This window comes from Pleurodeles waltl, chromosome 2_2, assembly GCF_031143425.1.
Source record: "Pleurodeles waltl isolate 20211129_DDA chromosome 2_2, aPleWal1.hap1.20221129, whole genome shotgun sequence".
Classification (NCBI taxonomy): domain Eukaryota; kingdom Metazoa; phylum Chordata; class Amphibia; order Caudata; family Salamandridae; genus Pleurodeles; species Pleurodeles waltl.
This window is the reverse complement of record NC_090439.1, coordinates 266,438,060-266,459,423: the sequence shown is the minus strand read 5'-3', so window position 1 is coordinate 266,459,423 and position 21,364 is coordinate 266,438,060.

The window sequence follows — 21,364 nt, the reverse complement described above, 5'->3', positions numbered from 1 at the left end:
AAATTAATATTGATGGTACATGACTGCATGTTCATCAAGTGCTGCACTCTTGAGACACACTGCACTGCACACTAGTGAACATCACATTCTATGGTGAATATGAGAAATAAACAGTTAGACATGGTACACAGGTACATAATGAAATAATATGTGGCTGATTTAAGAGCCCCCAGCTCCATCCTAACAACACATTAGCATTATTTCTTTACACTAATGTGGTGTTAGATGGCCAAAAATGCAGCACCATATTTACAAAGTGGCGCAAGGCATGCATTCCTCCACTTTGTAACCCTTTGTGGTACATTATGCATGTGCCAGGCACAATGAATGCAAAGGCACCGTTCCCCCGTTAGGGGGGACAAAAAAATGTTGCAAAGAAATCTAAGAGATTTCTTTGTGTCATTTTTTTCAGCACTTTTAACTCCTGCTCAGAGCATGCATTAAAAAGAGGCACACCATTATTTATAATGGGCCTCAATGGACTTTGCAGGATTAGCGTCAACACTTTTGACGCTAATCCTGCAAAGCTCCGAACTAGCGTCAACAATTTTATCACTATTTCCTCTAACTAACAGCATGGTGCACGGTATCTCAGATGTGGAGCACACATGGTGGTGTTAGAGTGAAACTAAGAGGACTCTTGCAGTCATAAACTATTGATAGAGGGGGTCAAAAATAATAATGGACACATTTTTAAGGGCATATAAGAGTATTATGTGAATGAGTGAATAAAAAAAAAAAAGGGAAGATGAAGAAGCAGGGGCAGGTGCTTACATCATCAAAAAGGTTCTCGCTTGCTTACCAAGGGGCAGGTTTAAGAGCCCCAAGTGCCACCAGAGTGCCACTTTTCGTGACGCTCCAGTGGTGCTAACCACTGCTTCATATTTACAAGGAGCCTCCTTCTAAATATGGGCCTCTCCGACACTGTTTTCTGTGTCAGAGGGGCGTGCAGTGGGTGTTGCAGTGGGCATTCCATTGCAACACCCATTGCTTTTGATGCCACCCCGATCTACGAGAAATCGTGGCAGCGCCAAAAACGAACGCATCAGCGTCAAACTATAAATGTGGAGTTAAGTTAGCGCCGCTTTTGTGTAAAAAAAAATGAGGCAATGGCAGTGCAACCTTTTCATGAATATGGGCCTCGGTGCTCATCCAATACAAGTCTGCTGTCAGATACCCTGAAATGATTATTTAAATTGCATGGTTGGATCAAGCTGTAACATGAGTTAGGTGAAGCTGTCACATGAGTTAGGTGTTGTTGGCATAGGATATCACCCTGGCACCAAAGGTCCTAATGATGCCACCAAGAGGGCATGAATAAAGATTAAAGAGAATAGGCGGAAGTGAAAACCTCTGTGGAATACCACTTTCGATCGAGACTGGGTTTTGAGTAAAAGGGAGGAAATGCTAGGAATTTACTTTTTTCTGAAAGGAATGGGGCAAGGCACTGCCTAGCACTATGTGTTTCCCACCTCCCCAAAACACTTGACCAAGATGGAATTATCTACCATATAAAAAAAAAAAACAGATAGGTCAAGCATTAAAAAGGCAGATGAGTGTACCCTGCTCACGTTTCCCTCTCACATGAATAACACTGTTTCTGTATGGGCAGTTGTCTTATCGATAACTGGCCAGCCACCATGTAAAGAAACATCTCCCTAATTTAAGTACTCATGGAGAGGACAGGAGATTGGTAAGTAGTTGGCATCAATTTGAAAGTACAGGTTATTGTTTTAAAGGAGGCTTAACAATGGCTTTCTTCCAACTATCAGAAACGATCTCTGATGGAAGAAAGATTTAAGGGTAGTTGTGAGAGGAAATAAAGCCACGGGCCAACTTCTCTAGAGCAGTGATTTCACCAATATCATCCAGGAAACCTTATTTTAGGGAGCATTACAGGGAGCAAAACAGAAGATTGACTTCCTCTTCAGAAGTCAGAGGCAAAGAATCGAAAGAGGTAGAAAAGTAATATGCCTCGACTTGAGAACCCAAGGGAAGAGCATCTGCAAGATGCTATTGCCAATATCCTCAATCTTACTGTGGAAAATCTGAGCAAGACTACTACCAAGCAATTCTGAGGTACTCATTTTTAGGGACAAGCGCGCAAAGCTTTGTCCCTGGTGTAATCTCTCTATAGGATTGTAACCACACCCATGACAGCCCATCATTTTGGTTGGTTCATGGGCCTGCCTTTTAAAATTTTGTTTATTTCATAAGTGAAAGGCATGCTTATGCCATGCCTTTTCCACTGTCGTCCTCCAACTCACCGGGCAACTACTGAAATCATGCGAGGCTCCATGTTTTCTGGTTGGTTTCTGGACTACTTTTCCTCCTTATTTCGTAGGCAGGGCGATCTTGCTGGGCAGTAATCAAGCGTTTTGCATGACATCGACCCTGTTACACGGAAAATTGCACTTTTGCCAGTTACATGGATAATTGCACTTTTGCTGATAAGTTTCAATGCGAGCGAACTTCTGTTTCCTTTTGCATGTTTGCTTCGCGCTCATGGCGGCCGTCAGCTCGCTTATGTGAAACTGTTATATTTTTTCATTTTCAGTTTAAGTGGCAAGAAAAGTCCAGTTGGGAATTTAGGAGCATATTTATACTTTTTGGTGAAAAACTGTACTAACGCAGTTTTGCACCAAAAAGTTTAGAACTGACTTACACCATTTCTGAGCACCAGCCGGGCACCATATTTATGGAATGCTGCAAGCTGGTGCAAAGGTGGGCTAGCGTAAAAAAAATGACATTTGTCGGGTGGGGCTGACGGTATGGGAGAAGTGGGGTTTGCACTAAAAAATTATGTTAGGCTGGTTAGAGTAAAAAAAGATGACTGTAACCAGCCTAGAATCATTTTCTGACGCAAAACCATCCATACCACATGACTCCTGTCTTAGAAAAGACAGGAGTCATGCCCACCTCCCAATGGCCAGCACAGGGGACCCCTGGGCATGGCCATTGCACTCAGTGCCATGCAGGAGGCCCCAAGTTGGGCCCCCGATAGCACTTTATATTTATTTTTTTAATACTTACCTATACTTACCCTACTTACCAGGGATGGGGTCCCCAAACCTCTGGTGTGGGTGGAGTGACTTGGGGCTTGAAGAGGGCACCTGTGGACCCATTCCATGGTGTTTAACCATGGAATGGGTCCACAGGTGTAGGAGGCTGGCCTGGTTCGTAGTTGGTACCCTAGGTATTTACACTTTATACCACGTCCAGTTATCCCTTATTAGTGAAATGTATTCAGTATTCTAACAGCTTAGGCTGTCTAGAGGTAGCTGTAGCAGAGCAGCTTAGACTGAACTCGGAGACATGCAAAGCCCCTGCAATACCACTATAGTTACACAGTACGTACACACAATAAAAGACAAAACTCAGTGTTACAAAAAATAAAGGTACTTTATTTTAGTGACACAAGGCCAAAAATATCTTGGAGGCAATACTCCTTCTGGAGGTAAGCATTATACACAATATATACACTCAAGACCAAAATCAGGTAAGTAAATAGTCACAGAATAGTGTAAACAGTAGCAAATACCATAGAATGCAATAGGAAGAAATAGGCCTGGGGCAACACAAACCACATACTAAGAAAGTGGAATGTGAATCACAAATTTCCCCCTAGGCAAGTGTAGTGTGTAGAGGGTTACTGGGAGTGTAAGAAAACCACAAAGGTAAGTAAAATACCCCACACCAAAGCCCAGGAAAGTAGGAGTAAAGTACTGCAGGTTTCCTCAGGACACACTACAAGTCGTGATAGGAGTTATTGCAAGAACGAAGCCAGACTGCAAGCAACAAATGGTGGATTCCTGGACCTGAAGACCTGTGAACAGAGGAGACCAAGTCCAGAATTTGCTGAAGATTCCAGGAAGGGCAGGAGCCCTGCTAACTTAGAAGATGGTACAAAAGAGGATTCTCCGTTTGAAAGAAGTCTGCAGAAGAGCACCATAGAAGATGGCTGTGGGTTGCTGCATGATGCAAAGGATGTCCCACGTCAATATGTTGGATGCAGGTGAGTTGCAGCGCTGGATTCATCCCACAAGCCTTGGTTCAAGTAATGTCGCTGTTTGATTCAAAGTGGTGCTGCCTGGACCCAGGAGGGCCTTTGGGGTCTCAATTTGGACTGAGGAGGCAGAGGGCCTCCCAACACTGGAGAAAACCCACAGATGACCAGGCAGCACCCACAGGAGTCCCAGGACACGGGGACAAAAAAGGTGCAAATTGCAGTTGCTGCAGCACTACAAAAGAAGGTCCCACGCCACCGGAGAACAACTTAGCGATTTAAGCGTCACAGGATGGAGCGCTGGGGACCTGGGCCACACTGTGCACAAAGGATTCTTGCAAATAGTGCACAGAGGCCTCATGAGCTAGAGATGACCCGGTGCACAGAGGTACTGTTGCAAACCAGGAAGGCAAGCTCTTACCTCTGCCAAATTTGGACAGCTGAACCTTAGGACAGTCTGGGTCGAAGGGTCCACCACCTGTGTTCCAGGGAGCATGCTCGTTGTCAGGAGAGGAGTCCCAGAGAACCGGTCATCGTCTTAGAAGGTGCCTGCTGTAGCAGGGAAGTGATTCCGAATGGGGGGACAATTCCATAATCTTAGACACCTTACATGGCCATATTCGGAGTTACCATTGTGAAGCTACATATAGGTATTGACCTATATGTAGTGCACACATGTAATGGTATCCCCGCACTCATGAAGTCCAGGGAATTGGCCTGGACAGCGTGGGGGCACCTTTGCTAGTGCAAGGGTGTCTCACACTTAGTAACTTTGCACCTAACCTTCAGTAAATGAAGGTTAGACATATAGGCAACTTATAAGTTACTTAAGTGCACTGAAAATGGCTGTGAAATAGTGTGTGCACTATTTCACCCAGGCTGCAGTGATAGTCCTGTGGAAGGGTTTGTTAGAGCTTCTTATGGGTGGAAAAAGAAATGCTACAGCCCATAAGGTTCTCCTCGAACCCCAATGCCCTGGGTACCTAGGTACCATATACTAGTGACTCAAGAGGGGGGTCCAGTGTGCCAATTGGATTTGGAATATGAAGTCACTAAACTATAGTGACTAATTTGGAAGTGGAAAGAGCATAAGCACTGAAGTTCTGGTTAGCAGAACTTCAGAGACACAGTTAAGCACTACTGACAACATACACATAGGCTAAAAACTATGAGCTCTGGGGTCCTGGTTATCAGGATCCCAGTGAGACAGGCAAAACACACTGACAAATAGGGTTTTAAATATGAGCACTGGGGTCTTGGCTAACAGGATCCCAGTGAGACAGTAAAAACACACTGACACACACTCACAAACAGGACAAAAGTGAGGGTAACCATCTAGAAAGAGACTACTTTCTCATAACAGGTCCCTTAACGCCTGGTCTGACCAAGGAGTTAAATAATGGTACAAAGCAAGCTTTACACCATTATTTAGCCCCTCCTCCCACCCGTGTGTCATTTTAGCATGGAGGATAAATATGGGGCTATGGGGTTAACACTATTTTTTAGATGGGAACGCCTATCTTGCATCTCATTGATGCACATCTAAAAAAATGGTGCAAACTCCAATATTTTGTAGTTAAACAGGTCCAACGTCAAAATATAAATATGGAGTTTGTTTTGCGCCAAATTTGTGTCAAAAAATGACTCAAATTCGTCGCAAATGGGGTATAACTATGCCCCTTTCAACATTAACAGCTCTAACTCGAGCAAATGTGGGACCCATTGCATTGCAACTGCTTCTCTAAATTGCACTCTTTTCTGGTCCACTACTCCATTCTTTATTTTGGATGTGTGTGCTTATTAGCTGGCAGTGGTGTTCGGTTTGCAAATACCTGTACTCAGTATCACTCAACTTCCACTCTTTGTTACAGCTTAAAGAGGAGAGCGCAGATATAGGCCCTCATTACAACCCTGGCGGTCGGTGTTGAAGCGGCGGTAATACTGTCAACCGGCCGGCAGTAAAAATAAATTGAATCACGACCATGGCGGAAACTGCCAACACAGACAGCCACTTTAACACTCGAACCACCACAGCGGTAGAAACAAACACGGCGGCAGTAACCGCCAACAGACAGGCGGAACACAATGTACCGATTACTGTATTGCAACAGGCCTATCCACCACCTTTTTCGGGCGGTACCAATGCCATCAAAATCACAGCGGAAACAGTCTTTGGAACGGAAACCACTCACCTCTTGACACCCAACGAGGAACCAGGACACCATGGAGCCTGAGTTACAGGTGCTACCAATGTTGGTTCCTCAGGAGCAGCAAAGACGGTGGCAACGACCACGGTGAGTACTGCACCTAGCACACAGGAGAGGGGGGAGGAAAGAGAGAGTGACACACACATGCAACACACAACACCCCCACCCTCACCCACAACAACATACACACAAATACATGCATCAACATTACATTTACACCCTGTCACACCCTGGACAGGGTCACCCCCTGGAAGAACGCAAGGACAAAATGAAATGATAAATCATCGAAAATTCAGATAGCCCAAGATAACTTTAAATCATCAGTATATACAAATATGTACAGCAACTACACAAGTCCAGATAGTGTCCCAATCATTGTCCGTGGAACAGTGGTCCCAAAATGCATGGGCGAAGCCCACACATGATACCTGTTTTGAAACGGAGAGAACCCCGCTGGGTTATCAGCTTGAAAATAAACAGGCGCCTCAGGGGGTAATGGGAGGGGGGCATCTCAGCCGGATGAAGGGACTACGCCACTGCTCCACGAGGGGGCTCCATGCCCACTGATTGGTCCTGGGGAGTGCAAAGCCAAAGTCTCTCTAGTCTCTCAAGTGGGTGGTTTGCCCACTGATTGGTCCTGGGGAGTGCAAAGCCACAGCGTCTCTAGTGGATGCTTTTCTCCACTGGTTCTGGAAGGGGCTTTGTGCCCAGAGTGCTTCATCCTGCCAAGGACTGGGGTAGTGGATGTATATCTCCACTGGTTCTGGAGGGGGCTTTGTGTCCAGAGTGCTTCATCCTGCCAAGGACTGGGGTAGTGAATGCTTTTCTCCACTGGTTCTGGAGGGAGCTTTGTGCCCAGAGTGCTTCATCCTGCCAAGGAATGGGGTAGTGGATGTATATCTCCACTAGTTCTGGAGGGGGCTTTGTGCCCAGAGTGCTTCATCCTGCCAAAGACTGGGGTAGTGGATGGTTTTCTCCACTGGTTCTGGAGGGGGCTTTGTGCCCAGAGTGATGCTCATGCAATGTGGCATGTCCCATTCCCTCACCTGGGTGTGTGTGCCACGAGATTGCCTGGGAACAGGTAGCATGATACTCCATGTAATCAGAGACACACTCCAACCTGCGGCGACTTTGCCAGCCAACTGCTGGTACTGCCAGTGCTGGGTGTGGTGCCTCATGTATGCTGTGCAGGGTCCAGGATGTCTCCTGCAGCCTCGGACGGCTGTCCGCTGGGAATGTTGTCCATGTCGGCTGTGATGGCACTGTCTGTGCACGTTGCGGGGCTGGTGGCGGTGGTTGCGGCAGTGTCTGTGGCGGAGATGTTGCCGGTGGTGCATGTGTCAGCACCTGTGGAGGGAGACAGCAGGACGTCTCCTGCAGCCTTGGACGGCTGCCCCCTGGGAATGTTGTCCATGTCGGCTGTGATGGCACTGTCTGTGCACGTCGCAGGGCTGGTGGCGGTGGTTGCGGCAGTGTCTGTGGCGGAGATGCTGCCGGTGGTGCATGTGTCAGCACTTGTGGAGGGAGACAGCAGGACGTCTCCTGCAGCCTCAGACGGCTGACCACTGGGGATGATGCTGGGGACTGTTGCTGAGGCAGCAGACGTGCAGGTGGCGGTGCAGGTGGTGGTGTCCACAGCCGTACAGGTTGCTGTTCTGATTGCCAGAAGGGGTGACACTAGTCCCTCAGCCAGAGGCTCTGTGCCCTGTGCTGACTTCCCATTAGCCTTGTGTCCCTTCCCCACCTTGGATGTCGCTGCTGGGCCCTTGGCACTGTCCCCTTTTGGCTTGGAGGAGGCCTTGCTGGGTGGTTGGTGCGGCTTTTCCCTACGGCATGTGGGCCCCTTCTTCACCTTGGCAGGTGGCGGAATGGGCTGATCTTTGGCCTCGGTAGGTGGCACACTGGCAGCGCTGATGGGTGCAGCCGGCGATGTTACAGGACTTGCTGAGACCACAGTGCTGGAGGATTTGGTGGCTGAGGTGCTGGGCTGGGACCTGGACATCCTGGCCCTAGGGGAAGGACGGGGTGAGGTGTAGGGAAGAGGTCAATGTTAGCCAGGAAAAGTTTTTTTTTAGACACACTGGGATGGGAAGATGGAGGAGGTTTGGGTGTGGAGGAAGAGGCAGTTGTTGTAGGAGGTGTATGTCTGCTGATTTTGGGTGGAGGTGCATTGGCCGGAGGTTGTTGTGAGGCGGATGGCTGTTGGGTGGGTGTGTGCCTGTGTTTGTGTAGTTTGGGAGGTTGGCTCTCAGACACACTGGGAGAGGACACAGGGGACGTGTGCATGGTAGTGGGGGTGGTGAGTGCACGCGAGTGGTGTGTGGTGATGGGCGTGCTGGTGATGGAGGTAGAGGCTGGGGATGTAGTGCATGCAGGTGTGAGTGGAGACGAGACAGGGAGGGAGGAGGAGGAAGTGGAGGAGGGGGACACTGTGGAGGCAGTGGATGTTGGTGTGCCTGCATGGGGATGGTGCTTGTGTGAGTGCCTGTGGGATGTGTGGTGCTTATGTTTGCGATGTCCACTCTTGTGTGTTGATGAGTGCGCATGCTGGTCTGATGGTGTGCTTGGGATAGGCTGAGGTAGAGGGGATCGGGTCTGGGTAGTGGAAGGTGGAGGGGGAGGCTGGACAGAGGGACAATGGCTGCCATCAGTGCTGAGGCCAGCGCCTGAAATGCTCTCTGTTGGGCTGCCATGCCAGAATGAATGCCCTCCAGGTATGCATTTGTTTGCTGCAAATGCCTCTCGACACCCTGGATGGCATTCAGAATGGTTGACTGTCCAACAGTGAGGGATCTCAGGAGGTCAATAGCCTCTTCACTGAGGGCAGCAGGACTGACTGGGGCAGGGCCTGCGGTGCCTGGGGCGAAGGAGATGCCCACCCTCCTGGGTGAGCGGGCGCGGGAAACTCGATGAGGGGCTGCTGGGAGGGCGGTGCTGGTAGGGGGGTGGCAGCTGTACCTGTTGTTGCTGTGGGCCCAGAGGTGCCTGCCACCGCAAGGAACCTCCCATCAGAGGAGGAGTCGCTGTCGCTGGTGTCTATTCCTGTCCCCGTCGTGGAGCTCCCCTCGCCCTCCGTCCCACTGGTGCCTTCAGACTCTGTAAATTCACTCTCCTGGGCCATGTGGGTTGCAGCTCCCTCCTGCTCCGGTTCCAATGATGGTCCTCCACCAGATGATGCTAATGCACACAAGGACAGGCTGACAAAACAAAAAGGGGGAAAGACAGAAGAGACACATGGTCAATGCCTGCAACACCATTACCGTTGGCGGACACAACACACAGGGAGCAGCCCTATGCACTAAGCAATGCACTAACAGTTCAGGGAAAAGCACATGCCCATGGGGGACTCTGCCTAGACCCATTTGATGCACAGCTGGAATCCACAGGAGCCTGACTAGGTGTAGAGGGCCACTACCACTTTTGGGGTTGGAGTGCCACAGAGCCTGCCTAACAATGGACCTACCCTGGCACGTTTGCCCTGGCCTAGGGGAACCCACAGCCCACTTCCCCCACCCAGACACCTCATTAAGCGCACACAGTCAGCTGAATGAGACTGTACTCACCCCCTTGTGGCTGCTGTGATGCCCTCAAGGGCCCATCCAACTCAGGATATACCACCGCGAGGATCCGGTACTTCAGGGGGGTCATGGTGCGACGGGCACCCCTTCCAGGTTGGGAGGCCATCCCCAGCTGGGCCTCCGCCATCTTCTTGGTCCAGCGGCACAGGTCCTCCCATCTTTTGCGGCAGTGGGTGCTCTGTCTATGGTAGACCCCCGGGCCTGCACTTCCTTGGCGATGGCACGCCAAATCCCCTTCTTCTGGTGGGCACTGACCTAGAGGAATATTGAAGTAAGAATGGATGTTACTCCCCCGTCCCGTTCTTCTCACTCATTGCCCACAAACCTCCCACCCTGGCCCAGAAAAACATACACTCACCATCCTCACAAGCTGGCCTGTGCCCCGTCTCTTCCATCCATGACACTCCATACATTCATGTGCCATCCGCCATGCACACAGTTTACTCACTTGTTTGTCTGGAGGACCGTAGAGTAGCGTGTACTGGGGGAGGACCCCATCCACCAGTTTGTCCAACTCCTCTGCAGTGAAGGCAGGGGCCCTTTCCCCAGACACTGTAGCCATTGTCGCTTCTAGTCTCAGGTCACAGCAGGACTTGTAGTGTAGGTCCTCTCCTGTTGAAGGTCAGGTGTCAAGTGAGTGAACAGATACAAAATGGTGGTCACGTCCACGGCGGTGCGTACCGTCACTGCCGGCGTACATCGTCATTGGCTCCTGGAACCCATAGGGCCCAATGATAACCAATGCTGAATTGCACAGCAGTCTTTGACCGCCTACGGCTAAGCTGCACAACGCCAGCACATTTACCTCATTTCCCCTTGTCCCTCCTTACAGGTCAGGCAGCTGCCATTTCAGGGGGCCACATGACAGGCCAACTAACTGCGTCACAGCACTTTTGGCCAGGAATACAGACAGACAAAGGCACACACCGATTTTATCACGATTGTGATAAACAGCCTTGTGAAACCTATGTGGTGTATGACCCTCTGCTCACCTTTCTCCTCCATAGGGCATGTCCGCTGGGGCAGGTGATGAGATAGCAACATTCTCCGGTGTACAGCCCGCTGGTGGGCCTGTCGACAATGGAAGACAGACACATCATTATCACATACAGACTTGATCGTGCCACAATCCATGAACTGTGTGCCCATTTGGAGCCAGACCTGAAGTCCGCTATCTGCCATCCCACAGTAATCCCCCCTCTAGTGCAGGTCCTGTCAGTACTCCATTTCCTGGCCAGTGGTTCCTTTCAAACAACAGTGGCCATGGCATCAGGGATGTCACAGCCAATGTTCTCTAACGTGTTGTCCAGAGTGTTATCTGCCCTGCTGAAACACATGCACAGCTACATCATTTTCCCTCAGGTGGAGGATTTGCCCACATTGAAAGGTGACTTCTATGCCCTGGGACATATCCCCAACATAATTGGTGCCATTGGTGGTACACATGTGGCATTTGTCCCCCCCGCAGGAATGAACAGGTGTACAGAAACCGCAAAAGCTACCATTCTATGAATGTGCAGATGGTGTGTTTGGCAGACCAGTACATCTCCCATGTGAATGGCAAGTATCCTGGCTCTGTGCATGACGCTTACATTTTGAGGAACAGCAGCATCCCTTATGTGATGGGGAAACTCCAGAGGAACCGTGCGTGACTAATAGGTGAGCCCAAGGTCCCCACACAGTATGAATAGGTGATATGGGAGAGTCCCTAAGGGTTGTTTTATGTCTAACAGATACCCCTCGATATTTTCAGGTGACTCTGGTTACCCCAACCTGTCATGGCTACTGACCCCAGTGCGGAATCCCAGGACTAGGGCAGAGGAACGCTACAGTGAGGCACATGGGCGAACTAGGAGGATAATAGAGCGCACCTTCGGCCTCCTGAATGCCAGGTTCTGGTGCCTCCATCTGACAGGTGGCTCCCTGTACTACTCACCGAAGAAGGTGTGCCAGATAATTGTGGCATGTTATATGTTGCACAACCTGGCTTTGTGACACCAGGTGCCTTTTCTGCAGGAGGATGGGCCTGATGCTGGTCTTGTGGCAGCAGTGGAGCCTGTGGACAGTGTAGAAGAGGAGGCAGAAGAAGAAGATATAGACAACCCGAAATTACATCATCATGCAATACTTCCAGTGAGACACAGGTAAGAGGATGGCACTGCTTCTCACATATCATACTACTGTAGTACATTGCATAAATCTGCCTTTTTACCTCTGTGTATGGACCCTGACATGTCACTTTGCCTTTCCATTTCACAGACCTTGGTCCCACTTTGTGCCCTCCGCTATGTTTACAGCTGCCCAACAACTGTCTAACATTGGTATGTGAACATGAACATTGACATTGCTATATTTCTGAGAGGTTGTAATTACAAATTTGTGAAAGTACAGACTGACTCCAGATTGATTTGTGATTCAAGGGTGTTTATTTCTGTGCTAATAAGTGGAGGGGGGTGTGCAATGGGTTGGGGTGATGGTGGAGGAATGTCCATGGTAGAGTCCAGTCTCTTGGTCTCACAGGTGCATTGTCCAACGGGGCATAGGAAGTGGAGCAATGGCAGTTCAAAGTTGTCAGGGTGACAAAGTGGGACAAAATGGGGACAATCAGGAGGGTCTTATTTCCTGGCGGAGGTCTTGTCAATGTTCTCTGTCTTATGCCTGGATCTCAGGGACCGTTTGCGGGAGGTTCTTCTTCTGCAGGGGGTGGGGTGCTGGTGGCCTGTTGTTCCTGTGGCGGGGCCACCTGTCCACTAGCGCCGGCGGAGGTGGAGGGCTGTTCATCATTCAGGCTAGTGTCAGTGGCCCGTTTGTGTGCCACTGTGTCCCTCAGGGTGTTGGACAGGTCTGCCAGGACCCCTGCATTGGTGACCAGGGTGGTGTTGATGGACTTCAAGTCCTCCCTGATCCCCAGGTAGTGTTCCTCCTGCAGCCGCTGGGTCTCCTGAAACTTGGCCATTACTGTGCCCATGGTCTCCTGGGAATGATGGTATGCTCCCATGATGTTGGAGAGAGCCTCGTGGAGAGTGGGTTCCCTGGGCCTGTCCTCCCCCTGTTGCACAGCAGTCCTCCCAGTTTCCCTGTTATCCTGTGCCTCTGTCCCCTGAACCGTGTGCCCACTGCAACCGACCTCAGGTACCTGATTGTCTTGGGTTGGTGGGTTCGCCTGGCGTCCCTGTAGTGGTGGACACACTGCTTATTGACGTGTCCTGGCACAGAGGTATGGGCCCACTGGGTGGGTGCTGTGCTGGTGTTTCCTGAGGGCGGAGGCTCTGTGGTGGTTTGTGACAATGGCAGGGGATCCGACTGTCCAGCGGGCCGGGCTGGTCATCTTGATCCAGATGTGCAGAGCTGCTGTCATCACTGTGGGCCTCTTCTGTGGGGGGACTGGAAATGTCTGGCACCTCCTGTCCAGTGACATTGGGTAGGGGTCCTGTTGGGGTGTAAATGCATAGTTATTGTATCTGTGTGTGCCATCTTGTGCATTGGGTGAGTTACCCTCTCCTCCTGTGCTTGCATTGTTGTGTTTGCCATTGTGTGATTAGTGTTTTGGGGTCTGTGTGGGTATCTGTACTGGACATGCTTTGGTAATGGGTGTCCATGCTTTGGTGTTGCATGCAGGGCTTGGTATTGGGATGGGTGGGTTGTGATAGTGGGGCATATGTGAGGTGTTGGAGAGATGGAGGTGAGGGTGGGGATATGTGATGGCATGCAGGTGGGGTGGGGAGATATGGTAGTTAAGATATGACTTACCAGAGTCCATTCCTCCTGCTACTTCTGCAAGGCCCTCAGGATGCAGTATTGCCAAGACTTGCTCCTCCCATGTTGTTAGATGTGGGGGAGGAGGTGGGGGTCCACCGCCAGTCCTCTGTACTGCTACCTGGTGTCAGGATACCACAGAACGCACCTTCCCCCGTAGGTCGTTTCACCTCTTTATGATGTCATCCCGTGTTCTTGGGTGCTGTCCCACTGCGTTGACCCTGTCGATTCTCCGCCATAGCTCCATCTTCCTAGCAATGGAGGTGTGCTGCACTTGTGATCCGAAAAGCTGTGGCTCTACCCAGATAATTTCCTCCACCATGACCCTGAGCTCCTCCTCAGAAAACCTGGGGTGTCTTTGAGGTGCCATGATGTGGTGTGGGTAATGTGTGAGGTGATGTTTGTTGTGCTGTGTGATGTGTTGTGTTGGGGTGTGTTGTTTGAGGTGTGTGGATGTTGTATGAGTGATGGTATTGTGTGCTTGTGGATGCTGGTGTAGTGTTTGCTATTCTCTCTCTGTGCTTCTTCACAAACATGTCGTTGTAAGGGGTTGTGGCTAATGTGGGTGTGTGTTTTATAGTGTTGTAAGTGTGTGGGTGTGGTGTATGTATGTGTATCAGGTGTGTGTATTTCTAATTGTCCAATGTGGTTGTGTTTTCTAAGTGTGTGTGTATTTTGAGGTTGGCGGTGTGTACCACCAATGGATTACCACGGTTGAAGGACCACCGCGTTGATTCGTGGGTCGTGATAGTGTGGGCGTATTCTTGTTGGGGTGACAGTGTGGGTTTTGCTATTGCCAGTTTATCACTGACCTTTGGTGTGGCGGACTTGTGTGGGTGCCTGTATTGTGGTGGATTACGAGATGTGGGTCATAATACCTGTAGCAGATTTCCGCCACGGTATGCTGGCGGCCTTCAGCACGGCGGTAAGCAGGATTTACCGCCAGGGTTGTAATGAGGGCCATAGTGTGTTTTCTGCTTCAATGAGCCTGCTGTTCTTTCGTATTTCTGGATTAAGTGCACTGTAACACAAGTGATCGCTCATGTGCACGGTGTACTGAATGAGTGTGACCTCTCGGCATACTTTGAACCCCGGTGCTCACTCTCATTAACCCATGTTGCAGTCGAAACTCATTTAGTAAATGGATGTCTACGGCTTTGAGTTTAATTGGATGTCTCTAGTAAAGAAACATCTGTGTGGTTGGAGAGTTGTCACGTGGACGTTTACTTATTTGCACGTTTCCCTCTTTGCTTAATAAAACATTAGATGAGTCCTAATTTCTGAGAAGCCTTTTCTTTGCCCTGGAAAAATGTACTATGTGCTGTTCCACTATTTTCATTCTTCTTTTTGTTCACCTTACGTAGTTGTCCAAAGTTGGAAAGGTAGTTTGGGATTTATGTTTTGTACTTCAGTATTGATGGAGCTTGCTTGGATAGAGCCACCAAGGGCAGTGGAGCACTTTCCATAGATTAGGGAGTTACATGCTGAGATGTGACAGAGGCCAACACAGTGTGCAGACACTACTACACCAAACCACAAAATTTAGCAAAGTTGTCATCAAGTGAGGGAGGGGAGGCTATTGCGAGGGACCGGGGCACTTTACTGAGCATGACTTAGACCCACTCCCACCTCCCCTAAAACACAAATAAAACTGAGATGACAACATTTCTGCTGGACAGGAGCTGTGCAGCGCCACTTCACATGAGCTGGAAACCCACTCTTCGTAGAGATTTTGGTCTCACCTAGTGTTGCACACGGTGGCATCGTATGAGCTGCAGCTCTGCTACACAATTGTGGCCCCGTCTGAGCATCATAAGTGCATGGAGGTCATTTAGGTGTTGCCAGGGGTTTCATTTGCACCCCCTGGCTTGACCCTTGCGACCCCTGGTACTGCATTAGCCACCCTTGGCCTCGGATGTGGCAAAATCAGTACCTGAAGCACAGGGGCACCTTGCTCTAATGGGCGCAGTTTGGGGCTCCACTTCCCTGGTTTTCAGTCAGTGTTTTATTACACAAATAGTGAATAATATTATTCACTATGGGTTTGTAGAATATCACCATGTATGGCAGCTAAAGTAGGTAAGAGTACTTGTAAATGTATGCAGTATGCATGTTTGTGGTGACAGTTTTTTTAAATGTGAGAGTGTGAGTGAATATGTGTCTATGTGTAAGTGAGTCAAAGTAAAGGAGAAATGGCATGTGATGTCATTTCCACTACCCCTGGCATTTTAGTGAATTGACGTCCATGTGGAAGTGTACAGTTACATAAGCAGAGCGGGATATCTGCAGCTCCAGCCAGCATGAGTCACCTGTGCAGAGAGGGCGATGCTGACGGGGGTCTAACAGAGGACCCGGCAGCCCCGCCACAGATTTCGCTTGATAGTAATCATGGCTTTAAGTATTTTTGAGAGATGTTCTCTTTAGGTCGCGCTCTGACCTGTTGTAATCTCTCTGTGGGCTTTTAACCACTCCCACCGCACGCCCATCACTATCACTCATTCAAGGGTTTGCCTTTCAAACATCCTTTGTTATCATTGGTAAATGTTATATTTTGTCCCTCTTTGGGGCAGTTTTGCTACAGCCTTGACCATCGGCCCTGTTAATGGATAATTGCACTTTTGGTGATATGTTTCACTGCGAGCGAACTTCGTTTTCTTTTTGTGTCTCTCCTTCCTGCTCATGGCAGCTGTGGCGCTTTGAATTGGCTTGCTTATATCAACTGTTTTACTTTTCATTTTCATTTTCAATTTAAGATGCAAGAAAAGTCCAGTTAAGAATTTACAACGTTAACAGCTCTAACTCGAGCAAACACTAGACCCATTGCATTGCAAATGCTTGTTAGATTAATGGTTGGCTAATTTAGACAGATTTTGAAACGTTTTTTGATGGATTTGCAGCCTAAATGTGGAATTACCAAGCAAAAAGGTTTTACTTCGATATAACATTGCCTATGATGTATTAGTTATGACAATATTCCCTCTGATTATTTTTCTCTTTGTTCAACAATATACTGTTGAGAGCATTTTAGACTGACTGAATGAAGTGTGACTGTGATGTATTTAACCATTGCTCATGTTTACAAATAACATTTCCCCTGTTGTAATTTTATGCTCTATTGAAATAATGCTGAAATATAAGTTAAGATATTTTTATTATGAGCCTGTAAGAATAGAATAAGGGCATCTCTCCTAGTCAACAGCACTTCTAAGCCTGGTGACAGAGGCACAGAAAATATTGAGAAGTGAAATATCCAGCATAATTTAGAAAGGATTAGTGCTCTGCGTTTAGTCCATACAAGGGTTAGCATCTCAGGGGATATGCTTTATTGGCTTCAAGGTGCAAAGCAAGCCAAGTTATTACGTGTTGGGAGACCTGGCATCTTTTGGCATGATATCTCCTGAATTATTGCTTCCTAACCTGTTTTGACTGTGTGCTGAACTTCGTTTTTTCTGGCTCTGCACACTTTACCACTGCTATCCAGTCCTAAAGTGCATGTGCTCTGTGTCTAAACATGGTAACATTGGCTTCTCCATAATTGGCATATTTAATTTACTGGTAAGTCCCAGGAAAGTGGACTAAGTGAGCCCAGGGCCTGTAAGTCAAATGTTACTAGTGGGGCTGCAGCACTAGTGGTGGCACCCACCACAATAGCCTTTCAAACACACCTCAGGCCTACCATTCCAGACCCTGAGTGTGCAGTTTAAACTGACATTTTGACCTGGCAAGTATAACCACTTGTCAGGCCCAAACCTGCCTTTTTATTGCATGTAAGACATCCCTAAGGTAGCCCCTGGCTAGCCCAAGGGGAGGGTGCAGTTTATCTAAAAAGTTGGACACGTGCTTTTAAGTTTAACGTGTCCAGGTAGTGAAAAAAGTTTAAATGTAGTTTGCCCTATTGCAAGGACTATCTCTCCTATAGGCTAGTATGGGGATTGCCCTAAAACATCTTTTAAATGTCATTCCTAATTGGGAAAATATAGTAAAAAGGAGTTTGGTGTCTCTGGACTCACAGTTTAAAAAAATATATTTTGGTAAAGGTGGTTTTTAAATTACAGGTCTGAAAATGCCAGTTTTAGAAAGTTGTCATTTTCTTATTTTAACCATCCAGTGCCTTAGCTTGCCTCTAGTCCATGTATGGTCTGTGTAAGGTTTGGTGACAGCTACCTTTGTGCATTCCATCCAGAGAGCCATAAATATAGGACACTCAACTGTCCCTGCATTCCAGCTGCATACTGATGGGTCTTCCTGGGCAGGAAGGGTAGAGGGGCTCTGACTTATACTTCAAAGGGTACTCGCTTGACCCCACACAACAGACTTGTAAACCCCCACAGACCTCCTGGGAGTCAGGCCTGGGCTGAAAGGGAACTGGGGCACGTTAGAACCACTCCTTGATGCCTCCCACACTTCAAAGGCACATTTGGGTATAAGTACTGGTCCTCTGACACCAAATACTCTGAACAGTTCTGGACTGAGGACATTCTACCTGGAAGAAGGCCTGCAGTATTGTCAGGAGGGACTGCCACTTTGATGTTTGCTCTGCTGTGTTGGCCTGCTGCCAGCTATTTCTTGCCTGGGAGTAAGAGGACTTGACATAACCCTATATATCCTACAATCTAAAGTTGCTCCAATGGCCTGACTCAGCTTACCTTCTGTTTCTGAAGTCTCAGGGACATCAAGACTTCAACTGTATCTTGCTACCAGCACCTCCTCTGCTGAGAGTCCAGCTTTGCCAAGTGGTGCCGAATCGAGTCCTGGGCTGTGAAGGTGAGCATGGTGCTGCAACACCAGAACTGATGCAACAACATGGGCACGTAACTTGGAACCGATGCAACCCACTTCTGAAATGCTGCTTTGCCGCTGCCTGCACCAAAACCGCGGGCACTGCTCACCAAATGCGTGACACAACAGCCCGACTTATAACACTGCCCTGGCCGATACAGCACGGATACCTTGGAACCAGTACTCATCACTTGTGGACATCAACCCATCGACGACGTTGCCGATCAGAAAATGATACATCACCTGCAAGTGTGACCCATCCCGTCCTCTGGATCAATGCATTATCACCGAGCATTGACGCCATAAAGGTGCTGTCAGCGGGTCTGCATGACACTTGTAACCAGCCTGTGGTCCATCACAGTTGGACTGCACTTTTGAATTTGTCCCATCCGGCATGACCAGATAGTTCCGGCAGAAGCTATTGTCTTGTAAGTACTTATTGTGATTGAATCTTTGAAAATTCAAAACCTGACTTGTGTATGTTGGATATTTTGTCGTTTTGGCCTTGTTTGACTCAGATAAATATTGGCTATTATTGTAAACTGGTGTGGAGAACTTTTGTGGTCTTTTCACTGTATTGCTGTGTGTGCACAAATACTTTAGACATTGCCTCTTTAGTTCAGCCTGACTGCTCAGTGCCAAGCTACCAGACAGTAGGCAAAGGTAAACATTTAGTGTTAATCTTACTTGCCCTGTCTAGAATTGTGGTCCTTAGTTGGACAGAATGCACACCTCTGACAACTAGTGACCTGATTTCTAACAAGGGTCATTTATTGTTGAGCAGGGGCTCTTTCACAATAACCTTTATTTGGTTCACACAGCTGAAAACCTTCCTTACTAAGAAGTTCTAAAATGCAGAGCAAGTTCATTTTGTCTCAAACATTCCTTTTTCAATGTGAGAAAAAAATAAAAATTTGCCCTTCCAGGAATTTGTTTCCATCTACCACAATCCAAGCACCAGGAAACCTTCACTTGCTACAGAATGCTTAACAAGCAGGTGTTCATCATTACCATCCTTATGTTGGTTAAGATTATTTGTAGGCAAATTATTGCAAGGTACTAAATAAACAAAGGAAGACTTTCATTTATAGTGGGTTGTGAGGAGTGCCTAATTTCAGCTGGTGGTTGATAGTGGGGCCCACCGGAATTTATTTTCAACACCAGGCTTTTAGAAGAGAAAGTGAGGAAAATTGGACAAAATGGAAAGACGGAAGAAAAGCGTGAGGATTTGGGGTGTACTATATGACAAATACTGTCTTGAGTCCAGTCAAGTATGTTTGCTCAATCTTGAGCTCAACCCTGGGTAGCTGTGGCTACGAGCAGTAAGACGTAGCAAACAAACAATGTGTAACGCATTTACCAACACCAAACATCAGAATAAGAAAGTCACACAACACGAAAGAAACAATACATTAGGTTAAAAAAATAGGTTAGATTTTTATGAATTATTAGACAGCTTGAGCATCGAAATCCATCAGGGGGTTCCATAGATATAGAATTTTAAAGGAATAAAAATGTTAGCATCAACCGCAAACAAACATTGGTCAACTAAACTTTTAGGTACTTTCTAACTCTGGTCAGAATTGGGGGATGAAGTCTGGCAGGATAGAGTTACAGAGGGCCAGAGAGGATTCTTTTGACAGTTACCTGGCCACCAGAGAAATTCTTAGAGCAAGAGCCAAACTTTACAGAATGTCGTTTTCCAGCATGTGGACAGTCTCTTTCTGTGGGTCGCGGGATTACCAGATGTCCCGGGGTCTGTGCGTGTATTCTCCTGCTTGCTTTCCGTCTGTGCGTCGTTCCACGGGGCTGTGCGTCGAAGTTTCGCTCTCACGGCAGGCGTCGCGTCGATTTCCCCTCTGGAAGTCGGGTGGCGTTGTCCTTGCGAGGCCATGCGTCGAAGTTCCGGTCGCCCCGAAGGCGTCGCGTCAATCAGCGTTGGTGTGCGGCGTTTTTCTCCCCGCGGAGCAAGCTGTGCGTCGAAATTTTCGGCGCACGAAGAGTCCAAATGAAAAAGAGAAGTCTTTTTGGTCCTGAGACTTCAGGGAACAGGAGGCAAGCTCTATCCAAGCCCTTGGAGAGCACTTTTACAGCCAGACAAGAGTTCAGCAAGGCAGCAGGGCAACAGCAAGGCAGCAGTCCTTTGTAGAAAGCAGTCAGGTGAGTTCTTTAGGCAGCCAGGCAGTTTTTCTTGGCAGGATGCAGGTTCTGGTTCAGGTTTCTTCTCCAGCAAGTATCTGATGAGGTAGGGCAGAGGCCCTGTTTTATACCCAAATGTGCCTTTGAAGTGGGGGAGACTTCAAAGAGTGGCTAAGAAGTGCACCAGGTCCCCTTTCAGTTCAATCCTGTCTGCCAGGGTCCCAGTAGGGGGTGTGGCAGTCCTTTCTGTGAGAGCAGGCCCTCCACCCTCCCATCCCAGGAAGACCCATTCAAAATGCAGATGTATGCAAATGATGCTGAGTACCCTGTGTTTGGGGTGTGTCTGAGTAAATGCACAAAGAGCTGTCAACTAAGCCCAGCCAGATGTGGATTGTAAGGCACAGAAAGATTTAAGTGCAAAGAAATGCTCACTTTCTAAAAGTGGCATTTCTAGAATAGTAATATTAAATCCAACTTCACCAGTCAGCAGGATTTGGTATTACCATTCTGGCCATACTAAATATGACCTTCCTACTCCTTTCAGATCAGCAGCTACCACTTCAATACTATATGAGGGCAGCCCCAATGTTAGCCTATGAAGGGAGCAGGCCTCACAGTAGTGCAAAACGAATTTAGGAGTTTTACACTACCAGGACATGTAAACTACACAGGTACATGTCCTGCCTTTCACCCACACAGCACCCTGCTTTAGGGGATACCTAGGGCACACATTAGAGGTGACTTATATGTGGAGAAAGGGGAGGTTTAAGCTTGCCAAGTACTTTTAAATGCCAAGTCGAGGTGACAGTGAAATTGCACACACAGGCCTTGCAATGGCAGGCCTGAGACAAAGTAAAGGGGCTACTTGAGTGGGTGGCACAACTAGTGCTGCAGGCCCA